The 18,545-nt window shown below is 43.5% G+C and overlaps 1 non-coding gene across 1 annotated transcript; it reads right to left on the reverse strand.

Moving 5' to 3' along the window:
* Positions 1-457: 457 nt before the first annotated feature.
* LOC116284260 (U6 spliceosomal RNA) lies at positions 458-564 on the reverse strand. The gene has a single exon (XR_004194026.1). It is a non-coding gene; the product is annotated as a U6 spliceosomal RNA (small nuclear RNA).
* Positions 565-18,545: the final 17,981 nt, after the last annotated feature.

The following is an 18,545-nucleotide window of genomic DNA, read 5'->3' on the forward strand; positions in this document are numbered from 1 at the left end:
AAATGAATAATTTGAATAAGATACAGATTACTAAAAATAACTCAAGGAATAGAAATCTAAACAGAATAATACACAAGGAAGGAACTGAGGAAATTACTTGATAACAACCCAAAGAATGCAGTTGGTCCCAATGTTTCCACCAGAACAATTTTCATACTTTTAAGACACAGATGATTTCAATGTTGTATAAAACACCCAGACTGCAAAAAGAGATAAGAGTACATTTATGTCCATTAGGCAAGCATGATCTTCTTCCTAAAATCTGATAACGATAAAACACACAAAAAGAAAATTATAGGCACATATCACAAGTGAATATGGATAGGAAATGCTGAAATAAAACCCTCACTCTAAAAAGAAACTTATTTTACTGTAATGCTTCAGATCTTTAGAGGGAAGATAAGTTGGTTTTCGTGTGTGCGTAACAGCTTCACTGAGATATAGTTCTTATGCCATAAAAAACACAGAACACTTTATGAACTTGTGTGCTATCCTTGCACAGAAGCCAGACTAATCTTTTCTCTGTCTTCCCAGTTTTCGTGTATGCGCTGCTAAGGAGAGGACAAGGGATGATTATAAGTTAAGATGGAAGAAATTATGAAGGATGGACAGTTTGTACATTATAGAAACAACCATTGCACAAAACTAGCATAACTAAAATCAGAGGGAAAGTATCCCCTGGAGAAGACACTCACAGTAAATATAACATATTTTGTTATATATTGGTCCCAAAACATGAAGTTCCCAGTAGGTAAACCAGCCAAGAGCTAGAGAAGACAATTCATAAAAACAGAGACACTAGTTGTAAACAGGCATCTGGGAAGACATTCAGCTTTGCCCGTAATCAAAGAAACGCCCCTTCAAATAATGTGGTAGCATCTTACACTCACTACATTAGAGAAATGTAAGGAGCTATCCAGTATTACCACACCATGGTAAAACCCTGCACACGCTGTTCGCAGCCACAAAAACTGGTATGGCCTCTTGGTAACACATATCAGGAACCATCTTAAAAAGTCCATAACATCTCTTTAATCCTTAGGAGATTTTAAAGGACAAAAATTAAAGCTACCTGAGATGTTCATGGCAGCAACGCTCTAACAACCTAAGAAAGTAAATAAAGAAAAGACAGCCTAAGTCCAACAGCAGCAGGACGATTAATGAAGGGTTATAAATCACTGTTTAGAGCTATAATAAAAACTACAGTTTATCAAGCACCCTCACGTACATGGCTCCTTTCAGGCCTCAACGATCCCAGGATACGGAAAGGCTGAGACTCAGAAAAATTAAATGACTTGCACAAAATCACACAAGTGGCTCTCAAACACCTGTAATCAAGCTCCAGTTTCTCTTGAAGTTAAACTGCGTGGTTATGAATTATCTGCTCTGAGCCTCAGTTTCCTCACCCACAAAACAGGGCTGATAAAGAGTACCTCAAGGGTGGCCATGAACCCTTAGCACAGGGGATGGCGCGCAGTAGCTCTCGGTACATTCTGAGGATGATGATCACACGAAGTCGTATCGATTTAATATGATTACAGTGACGTAAACACGTCTGCAAGTGGAGGAGGACCAGGAAGAGTAAGGAATCATGAAAAATGGCTGCTGCATCAGCAAGGCAACAACAAAAACATCACTTCTCTTTTTCAAATTATTTTGTTTTTAGTGCAAGTAGAAATCTGGAGGGAAACAAAGTTAGAATACACGAGAAAATCTCCTAGAAGGAACTGGCAGCTTTTGGGGAGCCTCATATTGGATTTGAGATTGCTGCTTCTGGGACACTTGAAATAACCAGCTCCACATACACACCCTGGAGATGCTGCATGGCCTGAGGGACTGGCCAGGGGATGGCGCTGTTTCACTTACCCAAGGGCCCAAGGAGGCATTTATTGGCCTCAATAATACACCAGTGCTAGCCATTCAGTCTTCCTTAAAGATGAATTCTTTCTTTCTTTTTTTCTTAACACAGACCCAGAAGCATCTCAAGCAAACTCCAGGTAGTTGGGAAATGGATCCAAGTCCACTCCTGATGGACAGCAATGTCCCAGAGGAGATGCTTTGCTCTGAGACAGGTCATCTACAGGGCGAAGGAGAGCGTGGTTGCATCTCCCTTTGGTCATGTGACCAGAATCTACCATCAGTGTGCAGGAAAGACTTGGCTGGTGCTAGCCCCCAGGTTTTAAACCGACACATTGGGAACACTTCGAACCACTGGAGAGACAGGCTTCAGAGTAATGAGGAAAAGAGCCAGAGGTATCCCTCAGCTTTTCCTCCCAAAAGTCAGTGAGCCTGAAAATCTCCACGCAGTAAGAAGGCATAGGTGGAAAGTAGCTCCACTCTCAGTGCCTCATCGTGACAGGCTTGTGACGAACAGGTGGGAATTGGTGTAGCTGACACACAGAAATAAGTCGCTCCAACTCGAATCGTGAGCAACTGCCTACGTGAGTCAGAACTTGTGCAGCTGGTATATGAGCTCCAATAAAGGAAGTGACAAGTTCAACAAAGGATATAAATTCAGAAGAGAAATGTCGGGGGATGACACAGAACCCAGCTCGACCAGAGGCTGAATCACACGGAGCTCAGACTCAGGTCCAAACACTACTCCATGTGGGATGTCAAACAGGCATCTCAGATTTAATGTCAAACACCAAGCTCCAAGTTTCCGCCCTCACCCGCTCCACCCACAGTCTTCCTGTCTCAGGTAACAGCAGTGCCATCCTTCCAAGCCCTCAGCTGGAGTCTCCTTTCTCTCACATCCAATTTATCAGAAAGTCCCATGGGCTCTATCTTCAAGATATGCCCAAATCCCTCCTCTTCTCAGCACCACTCCCACCTCTCGCCTTGGTGCAAACCATCATCATCTCTTGCTGGTCTTGTTACAGCCTCTAACTGGTCTCCACTTCCACCTTTGCCCACCATTCACTTTCTTCTCAATACAACAGCCAGGAGGAACCTCTTAAAATCAAAGTAGGATGATACCCTAAAAGAACAAACCCATAAAAGAACTAATAAATTGAATTTCATCAAAATTAAAACTATTCTTCAGAAGATAATGTTTAAATAATAATAATAGTAATAATAATAAAAAGCAAGCCACAGACCAGGAGAAAATATTTGCAAAATATATCTGACAAAGGATTTGTACCCAGAACATGTAAAGAACTCTCAAAATTCAAAAATAAGAAAATAACTCAATTAAAAAAAAACAACTGGGCAATCTGAACAGACACTTCACCAAAAAAGATACGTAGGTGGCAAATAAGCACATGAAAAGATGCTCAACATGGATAGCCATTAGAAAAACGCAAATTAAAACCACAATACCACTACCCAGCACTTAGAAATAATAAAATTAAAATAACTGATCATGCTACATTTTGGCAAAGATGTGGAGGAATTGGTTCTTTCATACCTGTAATGGGAATATGAAATGATTCAACCACATTGGAAAAGAGTCAGGCAATTTCTTAAAAAGTTAAACCTATACCCACCATATGATCCAGCCGTTCTACTCCCAGGACTTTACCCCAGAGAATAGGAATCATATGCCCATACAAAGACCTGTACAGGAATGTTCATAGCAGCTTCATTTTTAATAGCCCCAAACTAGAAATAACCCAAATATTCGGCGAAATTGGATAAACAAATGGTGGTATACCGTAACATAGAGTACTACTCAGCAATAAAAAGAAGTGAACTGTTACTACAACACAGATGAATACACCGTGCAAAAGAGGCCAGACAAAGGAAGAGTACATACTGTATGATTCCATTTATATAAAATTTTAGGGGAAAAAAATCTAATCTATAATGACAGAAAGCAGATCAGTGGTTACCTGGGGACGAGTGACAGAGAAGGGGGAAAAGAAGTGTAAAGGGAAGGATCACAAAGAGGCACGAGGAAATCTGAGGGGTGCTGGATGTGTCTATTACTCTCTTAATTGGGATGAGGGTTTCACAGGTACGAATGAATGAATGAATGAACAAATAAATAAATAAATATTTAACAAATTGCTACAGGTATCAAAAATAAAAATAGATACACTGGACTAGATCAAAAATTTAAAACATCTGTGCATCAAAGGACCCTGTTAACAGAGTGAGAACAGAACCTAGAGAATGAAAGAAAATATTTGTTAATCCTCTAATGGCAGGGTTAATATCCTACAGTTCAACTATAAAAATAAATAACTTGATTTTAAAAGGGCAAAGGATTTGCGCAGACATTTCTCACAATATGTACAAGTGGCCAAGAGGCACATGAAAGGATGCTCAACATCACTAATCACTAGGGAAATGAAAATCAAAACCACAGTGAGATACCACGTCACACCCATTAGAAGATATGCTATAAAAGAAAGAAAGAAAGAAAGAAAGAAAGAAAGAAAGAAAGAAAGAAAGAAAGAAAGAAAGAAAATAAATAAATAAGTGTTAGTAAGTAAGGATGTGGAGAAATTAGAATGCACTGTTGGTGGGAATGTAAAATGGTACAGCTGCAATGGAAAACAGTACAGCAGTTCCTCAAAAAATTAAAAATAGAATTACCATACGATCCAGCAATTCTACTTCAGGGTTTACACCCAAAAGAACTGAATACAGGGTCTCCAAGAGATATGTCTACACCCATGTTCATGGCAACATAATTCACAGTAGCCAGACTGAAAATAACCCAATTGTCCATTGACAGATGAATAGATAAACAGAATGTAGTATATACAAGCAATGGAATATTTTTCAGTATTAAAAATGAAGGAAATTCTGTCACATAACTACAGCATGAATGGACCTTGAGGACATTATACTGAGTGAAATAAGCCAGTCAAATACTACCTGATTCCACTGACATGAGATACCTACAGTCGTCAAATTCATAGTCAGAAAGTAGAGTGGTCGTTTCTGGGGGCTCGGGGGAGGGGCGAATGGGGAGTGAGTATGGAGTTTTCATTCTGCAAGGTGATGCTGGTCACATGACAATGAGAATGGTCTCAATATTAATGAACTATGTCTTTAAAAATGGTTAGGATGGTAACTTTTATATTATGTGTATTTTACCATAATTTAAAATTTTAAATGATCAAATCACACACTTTAAATATGCATAGTTTACTATTTGTCACTTTTACCTCAATAAAGCTGTTTTTAAACATTTTAACTATATTTCTAAAAACTAGGATTATATCCTTCTTCTGTTCCCTACTGTCCACAGGTTTCCCAATTCATTCAGAAAAAATGCCAAAGTTCTTGGAATGATTCATAAGGCCCTGCATATCTGGCCCTGAAACCAGCACACTCTCATTCCAATTTCTCCCCCCATCACTCCACTCCAGCTGCACCGGCCTCCTTGCTGTTTCTCAAACACACCAGGTGCACTCCCGGGGCCTTCACGTGTCCTGTCTGCTTGGCCTGGAAAGCTTTTCCCCCAGGTAACTTCATCACTCCCTTCCTCACCTCTTCCAAGTCTTTACACAAATGTCACCCTCTCAGAGGGCCTCCCCTGACATGGTATTTAACACTGAAATGCTTCCCCACTCATAAGTCCCCGCCCCCCCTTCCCGGCTTTATTTCCCAACATAGCACTTATCACAGTCTAATATACTGCATTTTATTTATCTTGTCTGTGTGTCTACCCATTGGAATTATGCTCAGAAATAAAGGAATCTCTTCATGTTTCGCTCATTAACTGTATCTCCAGCAACTGGTACTGTACCTGGCACACAGCAGGTGCTTGATGAATACTTCTTGAATAAACGAATGAGTGAGAGGGAATGAATAAATGAAGGAAGGAAGGGACATTATCTGACCTTGACGATCAAGTGTAAGGACCCTTTTTGAAGACACCCCAACCCAGTCTACATGGCTGCTTATCTGTCAAGCTTAATGGTTGAAAAAGCTCTTCACACAGACTCAGTCTTTTCCAGCCCTCACCGAAGTGTTCTGATTTGATGCCACTGGCATTCCCTTTCTGTGTATCAGCCGAGGCTCAAACATGTTACCTTGCTCAGATCACACGGGCCACGAATGGCAGAGCTGGCATTTAAACCAAGAATGTGTCATCAGCCACCGAGCCCCACCGTGCCATCCTGAGTACCTAAACTTTTTTTAACTTTCATATCCTTTCATTTCATTCATAATGGCATTGCTGACAGATTTTAACAGTTCAGCAGTTAACCCCTGTGCCATAAATTTCCATCTGTCACACCCAAAACTCAATATTTTAAAAGGCTACCCTTCTGGTTTTTAAATGGAAATTGATGACGGCGCATTCAGGAGTACAGAGCTGCTAACCCTCTCCTGAATCTCTCCATCTACCTGGAGGCAAAAATAGACAAGTCAGAAGCACTGAGATGCAGACTCTCCCCTCTGGAGGTACCATCCCGCCACCGCCGGGCCCAGGTCCTGCCCACACTCAGGAGCTCCAGGGCTTGGTTTAGCAGCCAGGGTGTACAAAGAAAGAGGTGCAGCTGGAGCCACCCACGTGTGGACAGCACTCTCCCCTCACCGCTCGAGGTGGCCTGACATCACTGAGCATCCAGAAAACAACACAAACAAACAGGATTTTTATGAGGGCTGTAACCCAATTGACAAAGGCGAGCTCTCTCAGCCTGGAAATGTCCCTGCTCTGAACCAGTTGCCTTGCCAACGAGCCACATGTTTCCACTCTGCAGAATCCAATTTCTGAGCAATGTGACAGTGACAGGTCCAGAGACATGATACACAATTCCAAGGTGCCTTTGAAAACCTGCTGAACAGCTAAGAACAATGTGGATCCCTGGATGTACTTAGTACCATGTGATGCATGCTAAGCAAAGGCACATTGTGCCCAGTTTAAGCAACAGTCCCCGTCTACCCCACCCCATCTCAGCATCTTGTAAACTACAGATAACATGTAGCCATGTATTTTATCACCATCATCCTTATAATCATTGTAAATACTTGCATGGGGTTCACTCTTTAAAGGCACTAAATTATTACATGCTCGTGACAACTCTATTAGGTAGGTATCATTTCAGATGAGGAAACAGAGACATAAACAAAATGAATAATTTACCCTAATTCACACACCAAGAGAAAGGCAGAGGCAGGATTTGAACCTCCACAGTCTATCTCCATAATTCATCCCATTCAACACTCTGCTATACTATCCATCTCTAATATTCCCTACATGGTAAGGCTGAGAGGTTGTCCTAGTTATCATTACTGGGTAACAAATCACCCCAGACTTCATAAAGTAACGCACTCGTTTTATTATGCTCACAGACAGTGCGGATCAGGAATTTGGACAGGACACATTGGGAGCAGCTTGTCTCTGTCCACAAAGTCTATCTGGGGCATTTTTTCCCCCAATAGCATTGACTTTAATTTAGTCAAGTTAAGTCACCCAAACTGATATCTGTTGCATTTGAATACTCATTGATGTAAATGGATGAACAAATCCATTTCAATGGATACTCAATCCATTAAAAAAAACCCTCAATATCCCACATAGTTAAGTCACTTCAACATAGTCTCATGACAACTCCCACACCAAAACAGCACTTTATTTTGTAAAACTTGACCCACTATTACTCCCATGTTATGGTCTTTTCGGCTGTCAAGTGAACAAGGTGAAGAAAAAATTTAGTTAGATGGGGGTTTCACTTGGAAAATAAATTTCTTAAACTCGATATACATGTTTGAAAACTGCTGGGTCCCAAGTCCATCTTTTAAGATTCGAAGCTGAGAGTGACTCAACAGCTGGGAATCACTATCATCTGAAGGCATTTCCACATTTGGCAGTTGATGCTTGAGATCCACTGGGACCTCAGATGGGTCTGTCGGCACCTACCTGTGGCCACTCCATGTGGCCTGGACTTCCCGTCAGCATGGTGGCTGGGCTCCAAAAGCATGTATCCCAAGAGGCGGAAAGCAGAGATGTCAGCTTCTTAAGACCAAGACCCAAAAACTGGCCTGGTGTCAATTTTGCCATATTCTATTGTTCCAGAAGTCCAAAAGTCCATATGCAGTGGGAGGGGACACAGACCCTCACCTCTCAAGGAATCCTGGAGTCATTTTTTTAAACCACCTGTGAGACCATTTAGTCCAGCTCCCTCAAGTTCTAGCTGAACAGCTGAAGCACAGAGAAGGTAAGTGATCTGCCCAAGATCACACAACGTGTACGTGTTAGTGACAGACAGAACCCAAGTGTCTCCGTGTCCTGTCTCATACACTGTATCACTACCTCTCACTTGGCTATACCTTAGAGTCACCCAGGAAACTTAAAAATGCCAATGCCCGGGTCCTACCTGAAGAGATCCTGATGTGTCTGGAGTGCAGCTTGGGCATGGAGATTTGTAAAAGCCCCCGACGGTCTCCAATGTGCATCGGAGCGAGGACCATGCTCTGTGAAATTCCCCAAGGTGGTCCCAGGCAGGTGTCACCAGCCACTCTTTCACTGTGGCTCAGCATTCACAGAGGTCCTAGCCTGCCATGGGGACAGCCTCACTTAGAACAGATTTCTGACACCTTCACCAGGATCACAGACTCCATCCTGATCCATTCTTCTTTTTGAGATTCTTCTCACTTCCTTAGTTCCAGCCCTTCCCCACCTCCCAGGTGCCCCCTAAGAAGCAAGACTTCTCTTTTCACACTCAACTCCTCAACTATAACTCGAGTCCACCTGCTGGCCACCATCTGCCAGCTCCGGGAATTCAGTTCTACTTTTGGGATCTCTCTTGAGTGGAGACCCACAGGCCGGGTTCTCCTGCTCAGCCCACCTCAGCCCTCTGGATGACCACTAAGCCAGCTTATGACATGCCCTCTCTAGCTCCAAATATGCCTTCCTTCCTCTTACTGGGCCAAACAGCACGTGCGTCAGAGTGCCGTCTAAATCATGCTTTAAAAGGTTGATTCTCTGAAACCAACGGCACTTTTCTGGGAAACAAAAACTATCAACTTGATTATTTCACTGAAATAATTGTTCAGTTGCATCGTATGTCATGCATCACAACAAACTAGCCAAAAGCACTGGCCTAAACAAATACTTCCAGTTTTCCTCCTCAGATATAGATTCTCATGAGGCTGGACTTAAAAGTCAGACCAGTGGAGAAGGAACCTTTCTGATATCTCTACTCTATTGGATTTACTGATTTATATTAGGTCAGGAGAAGATCTCCCTAGTTTTATCATGTGTACATATCTCCTGAGAATAACTTTATGAAATATATTTACTCTCCACTTTACACAAAGATGAACCTTTCTAAACTTCGCAGGCTTTTTTTTGGTAAATTGAACACTACTGTAAATGTTCCAAAGAAGAGGTATTTAAAAGAACTCTTTATCAAGGTTCATTACACTACTCTCTAATTTTGTGTATGTTTGAAGATTTCCATAATAAGATTAAAAAGGAAGGAAGGGAGGGAGGAGAGGAGGAAGAGAGGAGAGCTGGTCAGCCTCAGGGGATTCTATGTTAAAGTAAAAAAATCTCTGCATAAGGCAATGCAAATAATACCCACCGCTCAAAAGAAAAGAAAAAAAAACCCCCCAAAACAAAAACCTAAACCTGCATTTATTATTTCTGTGTGTGCATTTATATGTGTGCGTTTTCAAGTGTATATACATAAGGGATATATGATTCATATCTGATATAAATCATGTATGTTTTATAAATACTAATTTTTCTAGTCTGGGGTTCTAAAAATCTAAAATAATTATCCTTGTAAAACATACATCTCCAGCAGTATTCATTTCTCTCTCCCTCTATTTAGGTCTCAGAGCTGGGCAAGTGAGAGGCTCACATCCATCCTGGCTTACAGAAGTCCCGTCTGCTTCATACATACACGTATGTGCTATCCGACAGAGGCATTCTCTGGGTGGACGGAGCGACGGACGTTCCTTCCAGCCTGCAACCACTTCTCCCACCTGCCCCTTCATCTGCCTTGGATTTCCTCTGTAAATTCCTAGTCCCACTCCAGTCCATGACACAGAGTTCATCAATTCTTCCTCCGTGCCCCATTCACTGACAACAACTCTGAAACGCACAACTTTGCAGATCCAACTGCTTGCGAGGCACTCACCTACATGGATTCCAAGGGATTAGAGAGACAAGAAGGGGGAGCCAGCAAGAGCTGGAAGACCGCTGGGTCGGCGCAGCCCCAGAAGCAGGAGCATGCGCAATGTCAGAAACCAGGGCGGGGCGGTGCCCGGGGAAGCCGCTGGCAACGTCCCGAGGAGCCGAGATGGCGCCTCGCTCGTGCAGTTACGTTTTTATTTCCTTCTTTCTCTCCGCCGCAGGTAAGCCTGGCTAGCACTTAAGAGCCCAGTCGTCAAAATTCAACAGCAGTTGACATGATTCCCTAACTCCTCCCCTAGATTCCCCTGACAAAATTCTTTCCAACAAGAGCATGAATTAAAGACCCCAAAGTGATGCTTCATCCTTAGTCCCTAAGCATAATTTCCTCAGAATATGTTTTAGTCAAAGAGAACCCAGGTCTCTTCTACTCCTTGCAGATCATTCAAAGGAGAAACTGCTAAGGACAATTTCCTTTTTTCAAATTTCTCCTTTCCGCCAGATTTATCATGACTGGTATCACCATGTCCCTATACCCATTCTTAAGTATTAAAGTAAAGAAAAATTTTTTAAAAATCAGTTAACAAATGTCCATAAAATAATTTCCAGCAAAATATTTGGGCAGAAAAAGACAACTGAAAATGTTGACGTTGTAAGCTATGTGATGGTTATTTTAATATATAAATAGGTAACAATATATTCCATGAAGGGTAGATATATTCCAAGAAGCCGTTGGCTTGGTGCAAAGCCAATGTTTAAGTTCATAAAAATTATACGAGGGGTTGACCAATGTCTATTAACCAAAATTATAGAAAATAACCAACTGGATGATTTACTTTAAAACAGAAACAATGCGGAAATTCTCAGCTCTTTCTTTCTCGACTGTGTAGGGGAGCACAGCAGACCAGTGTCATGGGCGGTAAAAGAATTTACCAGAGATAAAGAAAAGTTTAAGAGATGAGGAAAAAGCTTAATATGTATATGGCTATAGGCAACAGTGGGCCACACAGATGAGAGGTGCCTGTGTGAGCACTGAGGGTCCACTGCTGAGGTCTTTTATGGGAAGGTGTTGGTGAAGAGAGGGGCTGTGTGATCAGCTCATGCACAAGTTTTTGACTGGTCAGGGGTGAGGTAAGACAGCTGGGGTCTGTGAGGGGCAGTGGGATTTTTGACTCTGAAAAGGAGGAAACATGAGCTGAGACAAATCAGCCTGAGCTATTGTGAGGCTAGCCATTTCCCAGGGCTATTAATTCTGCTAGGGCAAACACGCACCAGAAAAGAGTGTACTTTGCTTTTTTGGAGGGAATATGCAGGTGGCCATCTGAGAGCCCAGAAATAGGGGTTGCTGATCCTTGGCAGACACCAGTTGGCACTACAAACTTTTTACTTACTACTACTACTCTCCCAGGAGGATGCCTTTGAGTTAATGCCTCGTATAGTTGGTGGCAAATTGTATTTTCTAAAAATTGCCTCAATAATACTGCCTTCCTCACATGCACTTCTTACAATGTGATTTCAGCGCTCCTCTTATTGAGATGTGGAGGCGGGGGGCTATAATTTCTCCTCTTAGATCTAGGAAGACTTCTGAGTAAGTGATATAAGTGATGTATTGCCACTTCCAAGGCTAGGTCAAAAAACACATGGCTGTCTTGATATGCTTATTCTTGAAACTGACTGCCCATGCTGTGGAGAAGCCCAGGCCACATGCAGAGGCCACACGTGGGTGTTCAGACCAACAGCAATGTCATGAAGGAGCCTTTGAGAGGACTCCAGCCACAGCCATCATCTCACTGAAACCACATGGGAGACCCTGAGCAAGAACTACCTAGCTGAGCCCAGCCACCCTCCAGAATCACAAGAGATAATAATACAAGCTATTGTCATTTTAAGTCTCTGAGTTTTCAGGTAGTTTATCCTGTAGCAATAGATAACTGGAACAAGTCATAGTAAAACATCAGCCAGAACACTACTGAATAGTATGCATACAATGACAGTATTAGAAGAAAACAATTTCATCAAGACTAATTGTCCATCCAATGATGAGTGCCTTCAAATAAAACCTTGGTCCTTTGCAGTATTCAGAGCAACCACATACACACTCTCTATTTTGATCTTGAAGAGTTATAACAAGCTTAATAATGAACAGTTTAGACTCCAGAGCCAGATAGACCTGGGTTGGAGTCCCAATTTTGCCACTTTCTAGCTGTGTGACCTTGGGCAAATCACTTCAATTCTCAGTTTTATCATGTGTAAAATGGGGACAATAATAGTACTCATCTCATATAAGTGTCAAATGAGATGTGTGCAAAGCATGATGCCTAGCACAAAATAAGTGTCCAATAAATGTGAGGTCCCATTATTCTAATGGTTGATGGTAATGTTATTATCGGTATTTCTCAATATGAGGCAGCCCTAATAATTCATCTTCCAATAGCTCCATCTGTAGCATGTTTATTTTATTGAGCTGAAATCTACCCATGTAACATCTATCCACTGGTCTGACTCTGCCCTTGCAGGGCCAACATTTGAGAAATACTGATAAAATATATTTCACATCATATATCTGCCATAATCCTGAGAAGTAGGACTTATTCACAATTAAAGAAACCAGTTCAGAAAGGTCACTTGACTTGTCCAAGATTACACAGCCTGAGGACTGTCTCCTAGTTCACTTGCCCCTTTTACCACTCTCTACCAAGTGGCTTTCCAGCCTATGATTAAGCACTTTCAATGATGGGGAGCTCACCATGCACTGAGGCAGCCTAAATAATCCATCTTCCAATAGCTCTGTCTATAGCAAGTTTATCCTATTGAGCTGGAATCTGTCTTCATAAAACACGCATCAGTGGGTCTAATTCTGCCCTGCAGGGCCACCAGGATCAAATGTGCTCTCTCTTTTACATAGTAGCCCTTGAATTTTGGAAGACTTAATAGGGTAATCCCTACAAGTCCTCTTTCCTCCAGCCCAATGTCTTCAGGTTCTTCAGCCACTCCTCCTCTAGCATGTGATTATGAATCCCTTCCCACCAAGGCCTCTTTCTCTGCCTCAGGCTTGACAAGAGGCATATACTATTGATGACTGGAGAAGCTTTCATCCTGCCCCTGGAGGCTTGTAATACATTTATGCTTTCTCAGGATGACACATACTCCAGGAGTACTAAGAATTGCTGTCAATCTCTTTGGCATCGTGAAGGACTCTGGTATTTCACCACATAATCTTTTTTTTTTTCTCCCAAGGGGCTGCCTGCTTGAGAAAACTGTCATATTCTTCAGCCAAGAGAAGCCAAAGTGTTCTGAGGCAGATAAGCATACCTCTGCCACGTGGTTCCTCCTAAACACTTTTCTGATGCATCAGTCTGTGGTAAAGGAGCTAAAATAACCTGCAGTCATGGGTACTGTTCTCATCCCAGCTCCCCTAAGCCTCAATAGCCTAAGAGAGAAGGAAAGTATCTTGGTCAGGATAAGCTAGGTTGTGCCGTGGTAACAAAGAGCTCTGAAATCTCCATGGCTTAGCAATAAAATTCCATTTAAAAAAAAAATTCAGGCAGAGTTCACTGTGGATCTGGCAATACCCCAAGGTAGTTTCTTGTCAATTGATGACTCATGGATCCAGAAGGTTTGCCTTTCATAACTACATGTTTGGAAGATATGGCTTCCAGGACACTGTGGCAAGGGAAGAGCCAGCTCTTAATTGTTTCAACCTAGAACCAACATAGATCACTTCTGTTTATAGCCCATGGACCAGAACTAGTCACATGGCCCAGCCACTTGCAGCTCAACTGCAAGATGGCTGGGAAATGTGGGTGAGCACATGCATATTCAAGGAGCAGTAAGTAAGTATTCTGCCCACAAGCTTAATGGCCATTTGACCCTGAAACATCTCCCTCATATCTAGGTGAACCACCAGGATACCAAGCTTCCCCACATCCCTTTCTAATGACTCATAGGTTCCTCAGCTGCTGTGCTGTTTGATGGCTGCTGTCACCAATGTCACCCTCTGAGCCCCTTGCATGGTGATTTAAATTAGCAGCTAGGGACAACTCCCTCCCATCTCTATCTGCTGCCATTGACTTCACTGAGGCCCTCATCCCTTCTTGTCTGAATCTATCATCATAGTGTTCTTAACTGGTTTCTATGCCTCTCTCTCTGCCACACTACCCTCCATTATCTTTTGAAAATTCTAATCTGAGTATACCCTCCCTCTGCTTCAAATCTTACCATAGTCATTGTGCCAACAGAATAGCTCCAATTTCCTTAGAACTGAGTGAAAAAAAACCTTTTATAGTCTGGTCCCAAAGACCCTTCCAGCCTCATCACCCAGTGCCGCACTGCTGTGTTCCCTGTGCTCAAGGCACCCCAAACTCACAGCCACTCCTCTAGATGCCACAGCACTGCCCAGAGCACTCCGTCCAATCTGCAGCAGCTGTAGAAACTCTTCCTGCTCCTACAATACCCAGCTCAAGTATCCCATCCTCTATGACAACTTCTCTAGTTCTCCCCAGCAGAGCTAGCTCTCCCCTGCTCTGGGTTCCAGATACCCTGTTAACATACCTCAACTCTGCTTATCTGTTGGCATGTTCATCTCCCCTACTCAGTAGATTTCTCATTGGCAGTGGCCATGCCTTATTCATCTCTGTATCTCCAGTAGACAGAATAGTTCCTGGCCCAGGGTTTGCATCAATAAATGCTGAATAAGCCCTTGTTACACACTGTCCCATTCCATCTAATACTGCTGAGAAAGACATCATTCCTTCAAACACTGCTATGTTTTTATTCCAAAGTAGGAAATGGAGAAAAGAGTAATTTTCTAGCTCACAGCCTGGGCTAAGGGTTTGAAAGCAGAACATTAAACTCCCAGGAATTTTCCCAGCATCCTAAAGACCAGAAGCTCCAGGGGTACCACTTTGATGTTCTGGATTGTTCTACAGTGGCCTCTCTACTTCATTTGGGAAATCCTATGACGATGGACTGAAAATAAATAGCTGTTTGATTAGCTCTGTATCGAGCTATTTCAGTGCATTCCCCCATGCCCTGAAATGAAAGGAAAACATGTATGGAAGAAAGCCCTGGTTATTCCAAGGAGGGGTGGTGGGGGGAAAATCAAAAACTCTCCAGAAAGCCTTCAGCACTGTAACTAAATGTTAATGTTTAAAGATATACCAATATTTCAGGAAGCCATTGGTAGTGCCACACTAAAGCTCATTCTAGTTTTAAAGAGAAATATTTGACTTGGAGGGATGGGCCCCATGCTGGCTCCAAGATAAACTTTCCTAGCTCTCTCAGGCCAATTTTAATGCTAAGAGCAGCTCCATTGGAGTAAAAGTTCATTTTTGAGAGCCAAGCTGTGAATTATGCTACAGGCTGAGCTGAGCAGTTGGTCTTTTGCTGATGAAGGCAGAAGCCTGAATATGATACAGAAGTGGAGGGGGAAGCCAGGGACATCCGAGGGGGATTATCACAGAAGGTCAGACTAATTAAATCGAGAGAAGTCACCAGAGAGCCGGAGCTTCCACACACACCATCTTCAAATGCTCCAGCACATGCAGGGTTTGATAAGAAAGAGAGGGTTGAATTGCCATTTTCATCTGCCTGGAAGGACAACAGTCAACCCAATAAAACTTTTTAGTATTGGTTTAAGCCCAGGTGGGGAGGGAAGAACGGAAAGTGCTGCCAGTTCCTAATTACGCAGTTGAATCACATACACGGCAAGTGGGGGGAGGCAAAATACAATTGTCTCTCTGGTTAGCCATTTAAGGCATGCTTGTCACCCGCCTTCTATGTGCCAGGCATAGAGCTGGGTGCGAGGAATAATATGAATGAGAAAGGTTCCTCGTCCTCAGGGAGCTCACAACAGATAAACGTTTATGTAGCAATATTATACAGTGTGATTGATGTTGTAATATAATTATCTAAAGACAGCAAGGAGCACTTTAGGGAGAGTCTAGCTACCCAAGTGATGTCAGGGCTGATACCTTAAAGGAGGCAAAATACAAGTGAGCCCTTAGGACCAAGAATTCTCCAGCTGATGAGTGGGAGAAAGGCAAGCGAGGCAGAGGCCACAGCAGGTACAAAGGCGAGGAGGCTAGAAACTGGACGTTTTGAGTGGTTTAGGTGGGATGTAGAATCTATGCTAAGGAATGCTGGAGGGGAGGTTGATAAGGCAGTTGGGGCTCAGACACGGAAGGACCTCGAATGCCATGCAGAAGCAATTAGAATTCATCTTGTAGGCAACAGGGAGCCATTGAAGATTTTAAAAGGTGACATGACCCAAAACATACTTTAGAGATCCCCTGGCCACAAATGGAAGATGGAAAAGACATCCAGCGAAAGACCTCCTTCCAAAGGCGCTAACAACAAGTGCCCCCAGTGGCGGATCCCCCCTTTCCCTGCTCATCCTCACAGGGAGGATGCTGCTGACAAGCAGTTCCCGAGAACCTACCGTGTGTGCCCGGCTCTGCACTGTGTGCACCCAGAGCCACAAGAGTGTGCAAAAGCCAGCTCAGACCGGATCCTGCTGGCTCACGAGAGCAGATGGTGCCCTCTCTTTTTGGCCTCAGTGACATCCCATTGGTAGCCTGAGATCGGCCGTGGCAGGAGGCTGTTTATACATCGGAAGTCCACAAATGCTACAAACCAGGGCTTTTCCTTCTTTTCCAGGGAGCCATTTAGGAAACGTTAACCAGCACACCCCTTGAAAAGCCCCAGTCCTAGCCCTCCGTGAGATCAGTGCCTACTTAAACAGAACAAACTAATACATACGAAAGGATGCGAGAACAATTCAGTTCAGAATTTAGCAGCCACTAAGGAAGGAATCGTGAAGCACTGGCCGGTGGAGCGGGGAGTCAGGGCTGTAGAAAGAACGAAGAGCTGACAGCCTGGGTTCTCCTCATCCCACACCCAGCCACTCTCGCCCAAGTCGTAGGTCCCATCTGGCGTTAGCCATCATGACTAGTGATCTCCAACGACAGTTCTCAAGGTGACAGGTAACCTCAAAACTAAACATGCTGCCAGAGAACTACAGACTTTGAAGGAGCCTCAGAGAGAGAATCCACACCAAAGCCCACTTCATTCACCCATAAAATGAGGCATCCACTGACAGTGACTCATCTAAGTCCTTACAATGACTGACAGCGAAATGGGAACTTGAACATAACCCTCCTCTCAGGTCAGCCCGCACTCCAGTGCCCACACCATCTTTTACATTTGTAAACAAATGTCCCACCGTGACAGCCTACCCTTTCCATGGACCCTCAGCAAACACATTTCCACAGTATTGTTCAAGACTGGCACAGTCTCCCTGACCCTCGGCACTCCTGGGAATTTCTGGTAGCTGGGAAAGGCATCCCAGATATTGTTAACTGAGTAGAAATTTATTCAGTAAATGTGTAAAAGCATCAAATCAGGAGATATGTGTGCAGACTGTTTTCTGAGGCTCTGTGAGGCGTCTGGCCATGCGTACTGGGCTCAGGTTCTAGGACCTGGGAGCAGGCTGAGAGTCAGAACACAAAATAAAAGTAGCTCTGAAGATCAGCATGCAGGGACGACACCACAGTCAAGAACCAAGTGGGTGGACTGAGGTCACGTCAGCCAAAAGGGCCAGAAGAGGAAACTGGAACAAGACAGGTAAATGGGGGAAAGCAAGAGGGTCTAGAGTGGAGGCGAGGGAAGAAGGGACATGAAGATGTCAAAGCTCAAAAGATTCCTGGAGCTTTGGGCTGTGCTGTGCTGGCACTTGAGTTTAAAATTCAGATGGCCGTTTCACATCTTTCCAATCACAGAGGGAAGGGAAAAATGGCATTTGAAGGCACACGAACATATTGCCCACCCCAGGTCCACAGTTGTGGGTAAGTCACAGAACCCTAAAATGTCAGTTATGAAGGAGCTCTTTTGGATTACCTAGCCCAGGGCTCACAGATACGTTTCACTGCACATATACACATCATCTGAGAAGTGGCTGCCTGGAGGGCTAGGGAGAAATGAGACTGCGTCTGAGCCCAAAGGGGGAAAAAAGGCTGTGATCCAATTTGTCACTTTTGCCATGGATTCTGGAAGAGGAGTGGCAGCACTCACAGGGGACTCAGGCAAATTCCCTTGTTACAGTTAGGAAAATCAAGGCAGCAAAGTAATTCATCCAGTATACCCAGCTCGTCAGAGTCTGACCCTGCCCTCCTATCCTTCTGTCTTGCATACTGCCCTTCCTTCTGTGTCTGATGGACCAGCCTCATTCTCAGTTCTTGTTTTCTCATCAATTCGTACACCTGAACCTCTGTGACCCCTGCCAGCAATTCCCCCTCCCTGGCCCTCCCCTTTCAGACCTTTCTTTCTCCTTCTGTAACAGGGTGGAAAGTCAGAGTCTACAGCACTTGCCCCTGGGGCCCCACAGGAACTTTCAGCCTGCCCGACTTGAGCCCTGCTTGGGTTGGCAGATTCTTGAGGTGACGCACCTCATCTCCTTAACTTTACCCTGTGCCTTTACCTAGACTGGCACTTACCACGCTCA

This window comes from Vicugna pacos, chromosome 18 (assembly GCF_048564905.1).
Source record: "Vicugna pacos chromosome 18, VicPac4, whole genome shotgun sequence".
Lineage (NCBI taxonomy): Eukaryota > Metazoa > Chordata > Mammalia > Artiodactyla > Camelidae > Vicugna > Vicugna pacos.